Source organism: Benincasa hispida, chromosome 7 (assembly GCF_027475165.1).
Source record: "Benincasa hispida cultivar pf3 chromosome 7, pf3_genome.v1.1, whole genome shotgun sequence".
Classification (NCBI taxonomy): domain Eukaryota; kingdom Viridiplantae; phylum Streptophyta; class Magnoliopsida; order Cucurbitales; family Cucurbitaceae; genus Benincasa; species Benincasa hispida.
In genome coordinates this window covers 22,781,027-22,790,513 of record NC_143484.1, presented here as the reverse complement: position 1 = coordinate 22,790,513, position 9,487 = coordinate 22,781,027, and the positions used below count along the sequence as shown (strand labels likewise).

At 41.4% G+C, this 9,487-nt stretch overlaps 1 non-coding gene across 1 annotated transcript; it reads right to left on the bottom strand.

Moving 5' to 3' along the window:
- Positions 1 to 7,492: 7,492 nt before the first annotated feature.
- LOC150035040 (small nucleolar RNA R71) lies at positions 7,493 to 7,599 on the bottom strand. The gene has a single exon (XR_016530989.1). It is a non-coding gene; the product is annotated as a small nucleolar RNA R71 (small nucleolar RNA).
- Positions 7,600 to 9,487: the final 1,888 nt, after the last annotated feature.

Genomic DNA, 9,487 nt, shown 5'->3' with positions numbered 1-9,487 from the left:
TCTTCTTCTGCCCATTTTTCTTCAAGTTTTCTCTTTTCCTTCCTTTCTTCAGAATTCTCCGTTTGCTTCTTCGCCTCCATAACCTCCAAAATAGCCCTTATGAGTCCCTCATTGGAGTCTGTTAGGGCAGTCTCTTTAGGATCCGAAATGGTCAAGGCCATCCTCCGCAAAGCTATTGCTAACTTCTCCTCTAATGGCAGGGGCTGGTTCACTACTCTGGCCTCTGATAACCCCCCGTCCCTTTCTAAGTGGCTCAGAATACTCCCGAACACCTTCTTGTCTTCTTTTCTTTTTAGCTCACTTTTGGTTGAAGATATTGGGAGTGCCACCTCAGGTCTGGTGGCATAGGCACTCTCCGTGCTCGGCCCCTCACAGTGGATGGTGGCATTGCGGCTACAGAGGTTTTTCGTCTGGGTTTTCCAAAGATTCTAGGGGTTATCTTTGGCTGAGCGGCGAGCCGACAGCTGGCGGTGAGGAAGGCTGCCTTCCGCGCGATGACAGAGGCATGGGAGGGAGATGATGGCTGGGAAAAGGAATGGGATGATTGTCCGACCATTGGTTCGGTTAAGTGAAAAAAGTTGGAAAATTTTTTTTGTTCTTCGGAAGAAAGTGTGGAAGGGGATGATGGTATGCAGAGAGATTTTACTAGGGTTTACGCGAAGGGAATGAAAGTGAACTCCTCGAGCTGAGGAGGTGCAATTTATAGGTTGGGCCTTGATGGGCCCAATGCAATCGCTACGTGGCAGGTTTTGGTAATCCAAAAAGCCTGTCGTGCCCATCCCATTATGACTCAGTAGGAAAAGATGTCCTTTCATCTACTATGTAATAATTTCCTTGGGAGCTGAAGCGATTCGACTACCCTCTCCACTAATATTTTATCATTTTTTTCTTTTATTTTATAGGACGAGCGCAATGTTAATTTATTAACGCAATTCATCTGTTACCGCAAATGCAGATTTGCCAAGGACAGGCACAATGTATATAATAGCGCAACACATCCGTCAACGCAATGCAACTTAGAAGGACGGGCGCAAGGCATTTACCAGCGCAATACATCTGTCAACATAGTGCATATTTGCGGAGGACTGGCGCAATGTACATACAAGTGCGACACATCCGTCAACACAATGCATTTTTGGAGGACGAGTGCAAAGTGTATCCATTAACGCAAGATACACCCGCCGTCACAATGCATACCTGACGTGTCATAGTATCACCAATATCGCAATGCTTATCCCAAAACCATATTGATAAGACGTTGCGGTGTTCACTTACATCATTCATTCGACAGAAATTAGGATCAATGCAATCAAAGACTCATTCAACAGGAAATTAAAATCAACGCAAGCTGAGATTGAAATGAAATTAAATTCAAATAGGCAGGAAAATAAATCAACGGAAGTAATAAACTAATTTCAATAACGTAATAAAAAAGCAGTAAATGAAGCAGTAAAGATAGTTGATAGGGATGTTGTTTAAAAGGGTCTTTAGTGTTTTTGCAAACACATTCCTGCAAGCGATCAGACGTGCCTGCCCAATGTCACTTCTTAACATTGCTCCTCCCCATGGTCATCCTGCAAGCGATCAGGTGTTCTATTTCTAAGTTCGACTGCAAGCTGCCCGACCTGCACCTCCAAATTCCTGATGGAAGATGCTTACGATTGCATGATCGCATCATTCTTTTCTATATACTACTTGAGCAGAGCTTCCAAGGATGAAGAATTCGATGAGGTGTTGGATGAGGAAGGTTGGTTGTGCGATTTCCTGTTCTGATAGTTACTCTGATCGATCCTGATGAAAAACTGGAGGATTGCGTCGATTCCCTTAATGATTGTTCTGCATGGTTCTTTAGCCCCCTTGGTCATTGTTTCCTCCCCAACTGAAGTTGGGATGATTCCTCCAACCTGAGTTGTACGTGTTGCTAAATGGGTTGTTCTGGATAGAGTATACTGTCTGTTGATTTGATGAGAAAGCTTCCACTAAATGACCACCTCCACACTATACACAGCTTATCGCTGCCACTTACGCTGCACTTGGGAGAGAGTTCCTTGATTTATAGCCATCGTTTGGAGGAGCGAGGTGACTGCGGCCATTTGGGCGGCCAATGTGATCATTGTATTAGCTGGTACAATGGCACTTTCTGTTTTTCTTCGCTCTGGGTCTCTTCCTCCATACCCATCATGAACCCAGTCATCCGTATTTCGCAAGATGCGATATAAGATGACTTTTGCTTTAGTGTACGTCTTATCCATAAATCCTCCTGCCATGAAGGCATCTGCAACAGCTTGTGTCACTCTATCCAGGCCGTTATAAAAGGTCTCAATGAGAATGCAATCGGGGATCCTGATATGCATACAGTTTTTCACTAGTCTTCTAAATCGCACCCATGTAATGCTCAGAGTCTTGATTTCCATTTGCTTGAAATTTAACACTTCCCGTCGTCTTCTTGCATTGATAGCGAGAGGGAAAAATTTCTTCATGAATCTCTCAACTAACCGATCCCATGAATTGATCTCATTTGGCTCCAATGAATGAGCTCACCTCTTTGCTTCATCCCGAAGTGTATACGGGAAGAGATATAGCCTTATGCCTTCTGGAGTCCCGCTAGGGATGGAGAATGTGTTACACATCTCTATAAAGCTGGTCAGATGTGCATAAGAGTCCTCTCCTTTTAAACCTCCAAATTGACCCGCATTCTGAATCATTTGAAGCATGACCAGCTTAATTTCAAATCTTGCATTCTTCTCCACCATAGGCCTTGCGATACCAGGCGAGAAGTCGTATAAATTAGGCACCACATAATTCCTCATGGGAATGTTGTGGTCGGCGGCTAGAAAAGCTGGGTCTTGCGCCGACCAATTCATTCCTTGATTTCCCTTGGGCCTATCATTGTTGTTTGCCATATTTCTTTTTCGCCTCTTGCGGTTCTGACGTGCTCTTGTGCAAAAAGTTCTCTCGATCTCTGGGTTGGCGTCGAATTCCTACTCTGTACTAGTACTCATGCACCGTCAGCCTGCTCTTCGCGTAAACAGACTATACAACAGAAATCTGTCCTGCAAAATACCACAAAAATATTCAGCACTAATGTTGCATTCCTTAGCAACGACGCAAAAACTTGTTGAAATTCGTAATTGTGTGTCGCCAACAACTTGTAAGGTTGATGACGTATGTGCTTCGCGATAATGATAATATGTGATACTATGTTCTAATTGATTTGTGCGGTGATGCTTAGATGCGTTCGTAGTATGTGTTCGTGTAGTGTGCACGTGTCACAAGTTTTCTTACGCTGGAACCAAGTATAATTCCAACGCAAGTTTCTCAGAGTGATCTGAGGTCAAACACAGGGATTATGGTGATTAATGTGATACTGATATGATTTATGCGACCGGGAAAATAAAATAATAATGAATTGATTTGAGAAAAGTAAAATGCGGTGAAAAGTAAAATTGATAATAAAATAACATGCAATGATAAATAAAGTGCGATAATAAATTGCGGTGATAAAATAAGATGCGGTAATAAAGTAGAATGCAGTAACAAATAAATGAATAAACAATTAAATATACAAATTGAGGATTGGTTGTAAAGATGTGCAAGTATCTGATGGTATGCGGTGGCAAGCCTCGTGAAATGCATCAGGACGAGAATGGGTTGAGGAAAAGGACATCACAAGTTTGTCAATCTTGTTGAGGATGCAACTAAGGTTCCGCTTTCCCTTGGCTTATGCCTTTCAGTGATCGGCCGCGTTCCCATATCTCTATGGTGAAATAGGGATGAACGTGGTGAATGCAAGGTCGTTTCCATCTCTGGAAATACTTCTCACTTTAGTTAACACATTCTTCCAACCTTCTTTCTTTTGCTCTCACAGGTGAGGATGCCATTGAGCACGCGTTAGCTAAACTTAGCCGATTTCTTCGACAAAGATTAACTTACTCGCTTAATCCTTCCCCCTTACCCAGAAGGATTGGTTACACATGGTGAAGGAAATGGATGATAAATGTATGGTGAAGAATAGAGAGATGACGATGAATGTGATAATTATATTAAAATCTAAAGATAAGCGTTTGTTACAGATAATGAATGAATGATTAGAAATGAACAACAGTGGATGAATAGAAAATGAGAACAAATACGGAAAGTGTATCAATGTCTTGACACGACTCCCGATCAAAGACGATTTTCTTGTCGGTGTGTGAGAGGAATATGGTGGAGAACATCCTTCTCAAGCTTGTTTTCCAGGTAGAAGTGATTTTTGCACAGAGCTTCTTTTCGAGAATGGGAATGAACTTCCATCTCCGGAGACTTCCCACTCGGTCTTGTCTCATCTTTGAAATTGATGTAGCTATTTATAGACCTTGGCACCTCCTGCGTTAGTGGTCCTGCTCTGAAAAGCTACTTTTTCCTGCCATGGCTTAGTGGAAATGTCCGCTCTACTCCACGTTTAATTTCTCAGATCGTACAACAGAAAAGTTGTAAGATTTAAGAAGTCCTTGCGAATGCATCGCTCTTCTCATCTACGATCGAACGTTGCATGCGGTGCAATTACATTGATCTTTTTATCGATTGCCGCATGCAATGCAATTGCGTTGATCGTTTGCGTCCATGATTGATTGTCACATGCGTTGCAACTGCATTGATCTTTTTCATCCTCGATCGAATGTCGTAAGCAGTGACCTATTTCCTGCCAAACAAAGGCTTGGACATTCCATTTTGCCATTGCAATGGGGTTAGTGGGTGTGCTTATGACACTTTACAACTTTTACGCTTCTAAGCCAATTTCTATACGGTCGATGCACTTTTTCCTTCTTTTTGCCGCATAATCTAAATAGAATGGTATAAATAACTTATATTTCTACAAGTTATCAGATACCCCCACTCGCATGTCTCCACATGAATGATCAGGATCAGACCATTTGTAGCACTTTATAACATTTGTAACATCTACAAAGCTGGTTGTATACGTAGTGTCACCAAGATAAGGTTTCACTCCTTTGTCCATATACTACAAACTATTTAGGTTATCACTTAAGATATGATCCACTTGTATGTCTCCACATACATGCTCAAGTGACAACGATAACTAGAGATCTTAGTTTATTGGTTTGTGGATAAAGCAATAAAAATATCTCATATTTTATAGACAATATTGTAGAAATATCTCCTATTATTATAGCATAAATGTTTGTTCATACATGTCTTTACAAACTATAGAACCCTACCAGATTTAGGGCATTGATAACGGGAAGAAATGCATGTTATTACAATGCTAAGTTATTAAACAATGCAGGTTTGCATTGATAAAATATATAAGATTGGTTCCAAAAAGCATTAAGTTTATAACATTGCGGTCGTATGCGTTCATCGCATAAAAACAGTTAACTATTGTATTTATATGCAGAATATGCGTTGACGCAAAGCATAAAATGCGATCACAAAGAAGCAACGGTCAAGGCAATGCTACAACAAGGCTTTGTAGTGATTTGTGCTCGCAAATATCTTCTCAGAAGGATTGCCACATAGAGTCACCGCAACTTGGTGGGCGCATCTGGGTGAAAAGCTTAATAAGTCCCGATGGACAGAAAGCTAATGACGGTCGATTCCGAATTAAGTTGACAAGCCGCTGACAAATATTCAGCGCATCAGACAGATAATTAATGCTATCCCATCAGTGCAATCATAAGAGAGAAGTAGCCTTTCGCCCCAAAGCTCTATAAATATCGAAGGCAACCTTCAGTGAAGGAGTTCGGACAGTTAGAGAATTTTTCCTTAGATAGAATAGCCTTGTTCATAGTTTTCTTTTTTATTTAGAAGGCAGAGCGAGAGAAGGGAAGAGACACCGGAAGATCGCTCTGGGAAGCTTGAGAGAGAACCTAGAGGCGTAGAAAGCAGAGAGAGGGCTAACTCTCGCGAGAGCGAGACTATCTTTTAAACAAAGTAGAAAATACAGTATAAAAGGCTTGGAAAGCAAGAGACTGCTACCAGGCTCTTTATTCTCATCTTGCATTGTTATTTTGTATTTCAACTCTATATCTATACAATGGAACTTCTGTATCTACATCTGTTCACTCTCTTAAAAGCATGCATGGGTAGCTAATTTTATCGAATGGGTTGAGAAGAACTAAGCTAACATGACCTAGGATCTTCATTGCATGTGATTGTCTTGTTTTATGTTGTGTCCAACAACCCTTTAGAGCTACTCGAGAGAGAGTCTAAAGAAAGAACGTAAGACTTGAGAGAGCTAGGTTAGAATCTAGACTCGAGAGAGCAAGATTAGATCTACATAAGCAGGAGATAGGGACTTAAAGATAAGCTCTGTTTGCCAACATGCATCGCATGCACCCTAGAGATAGGTTATGATATTATGTGGTCGCCTTGTTTATGTGTGTGTGTCGAGTTGTCATCGCATAAATAAGAATAGAGGCTTATGTGTAGGTCCTATAGACTCATTGCATATATCGCATGTGTTCTAGTACTAGAAGCCGTAGCATTTGCGTTGAGAGATGATTTACTATTGTATGTGTGTTATATGATCGCATAACATGAATGCATCCTAGGAAGTGTTAGCTTAACCCCTTCTCAAACTGTTCCCCGCTTATCCATTGCATATTCCTTATTATCAGCTCTTTTCGTAACTCCACCGCATACATTTATTTTGCACTGCAATAACAACCCAAAATAACTATTTGATTGATTGGTTACCGCAAAGTATTCTTGAAAATTATCACCGCATACCATTTTCCTTAGTCCCTGAGTTCGACCCTGGACTTACCAGGAAACTCAGTGGAGTTTATACTTCGATTCCCCTGGGAAAACTTGTTGCTCAATGCATTTCCATCACCGTATTTCCTTTCATAATTTCATCACATAAAATAATGCATCAAGTTTTTGTCACCGTTGTCGGGGACTTTGGCAATTTAGTGTGCTAACGGTAATTTTTTCGATTTCTTCGCAGCACTCAATCTCTAGCGAATTACGACCCGAAGATTGAAAGAACGTTTCGACGACGATTAAAAGACAACCGCCAACAATAAGATAGAACCCCAAGAATGGCAGAACAATTAGAAGAAAGGGCCGCAAACGCAAACAATATAATGGCCAACCCATCCTTCTGGCGAATGACCGCAATAGACCCATTCGAGACTATGCGTCGCCCAACCTCTACGATTTCTCTTCAGGAATCATGAGGCTAGCGTTAGACGGATCGAGGTTTGAAATGAAATCGGTAATGCTGCAGATGATCTAGACTGTTGGGTAGTTTGGAGGGAGGCGTGGCAAAGACCCGCACGCCCACTTCCGAAGCTTCATAGAAATCTGCAACACTTTTGTGTTCCCGAATATCTCCACTGAGGAAGTCTGACTCACATTGTTCCCATTTTCCTTATGCAATCAAGCAAGAAAATGGGCATATTCTCTCAAACCGGGAGAGATAACCTCGTGGGAACAAGTCGTGGAAAAGTTCATGAAGAAATTCTTCCCACCTAATGAAAATGCCAGGAGAAGGAAATTAATAACGAATTTTGAACAAGAAACTGATGAATCACTCAGCGATGCCTGGGTGAAGTTTAAGAGGCTGGTAAGAGACTGTCCACATAACGGCTTACCAGACTACTTACAGATGGAGATTTTTTACCAAGGATTGAACCCTGCTTCGCAGACCGTTGCCAATGCGGCAGCCGCTGGTGGTCTGCTAGACAAAATGTATAATGAGGCTAAGAACATCCTGGATCCCATCTCCAAAAATCAAGAGGATTGGCGAGAAAGCAATCAAAGATTAAGAATTAAAGAAGTGACGTGAACAACAGGGTCATCGCATCCCTTCAGAACCAAATGACTGCGATGATGAGTTTGATACAAAGCATCGCAATTAATAGCACGGGAGCAAAAAAAGGGTAGGTCAATGCAATTGCTCAAACGACTGTAAGTTGTGTCATCTGTGGAGACGCTCATCCGATGGAAGAATGCCCAGGAAATCTGCAGCCAGTATGCTTCATGAAGAATAATCCCTACTCCGGTACATACAACCTCGGGTGGAGAAATCATCAAATTTTGTGTGGAAGAATCAACAACAAAATTTCCAATCTGTGGCATAAAAGGAATTGGCACCCGGATTTTTTCCGCAAAATAAAGGTCAGACGAATAGTCAAGCTAGTAGTTCGCAACTACCGCAATATTCGTCCTTAGAGAGCTTGTTGCTTCAAAATCAAGCAACGTCCACCCAAAATCTTGAAATTCAGCAGGGAAAAATTGTGGGCGAGCACAAATATAGACCGCAAGGAGCTTTGGTGAGCTCAACTGAGCTTCCTCACAAAGTTGGGGGTACAGGGAAGGAACAATGCTTACAACTCTCCTTGCTAAGCGACAAAATGACTGCGGAAGTAGGGGAGGAACCCATCATGACAAACTTGAATGCGATAACAACTAAGGACTCGTTGACTTATAATTCGAAGAAGCCCGAGAAAATGAATCCCGAAGTTATGTCCACCCTCAAACCTTTAGAACATGAGACAGAAGAAGTCCAGCTACCACCAGTCCTGCAAAGATTAAAGGAGAAACAAAATGATGAAGACAAGATCACAATAGTGGTAGTAACACAAAATGATATGATCCCACAAAAAATGTGTGACCCAGGAATCTTTATAATACCATGCTCCATTGGAGGGGTCTACAGTGGCCAAGCACTATGCGATCTTGGGGTGAGTATAAACGTAATGCCGCTATCAATCTTCAAACGATTGAATATTGGCACACTCACACCCACGACAGAGACTCTCCTACTTGCGGATAGATCCCGAATACATCCCAAGGGAGAGTTGAAAGATGTCGCAATCTCAATTGATAAATTCATCTTGCCGGCAGACTTCATCATTTTGGATTATAAAGTAGACGAAGATACGCCTATCATATTGGGACGACCATTCCTCTCGACCAGTCGCGCTTAAATTGATGTGCACAAGGGGGAAATCATAATGAACATGAATAGGGAAAAGTTCCGGATTAAGGCAGTCATGACTCTAGAAGATCGAGAAAAGAAGAAAAAGCCACCGTGGACGTGAAAAATCCCAGCTGGAATAAGCAGTCCTTGAGTTACTATGTGACTCAACCTCATTAGGGACGTAATCCTTTTGAATATCCTTTTTCTACGTCAATCCTTCATGAACTTTCATCACCTTATTATTATCTATTATCGCATATTCACTTCTCTGCTTATCAAAAAAAAAAAAAAAAAAAAAAAAAAAAGCAATCGTGTTGCATGATTACGGTAAGCGATTTTGTTAACTCTATTTTTTTTTAATATTATTTGACCCTCTCAATGTTTTTCTTGCAACGATCAAGGTGAACGATTGCAGAGGTACTACACGAAGATGCAACTATTTTATTCCTTCACCGCAATCCAAATGAGGTAGATCGTCACAATGCAGGATGCGTCAGTAAACAATGTGAGCGACAGCGCAAATTTGGGGGTTGTATTTTTCCTTCACTTTATTCC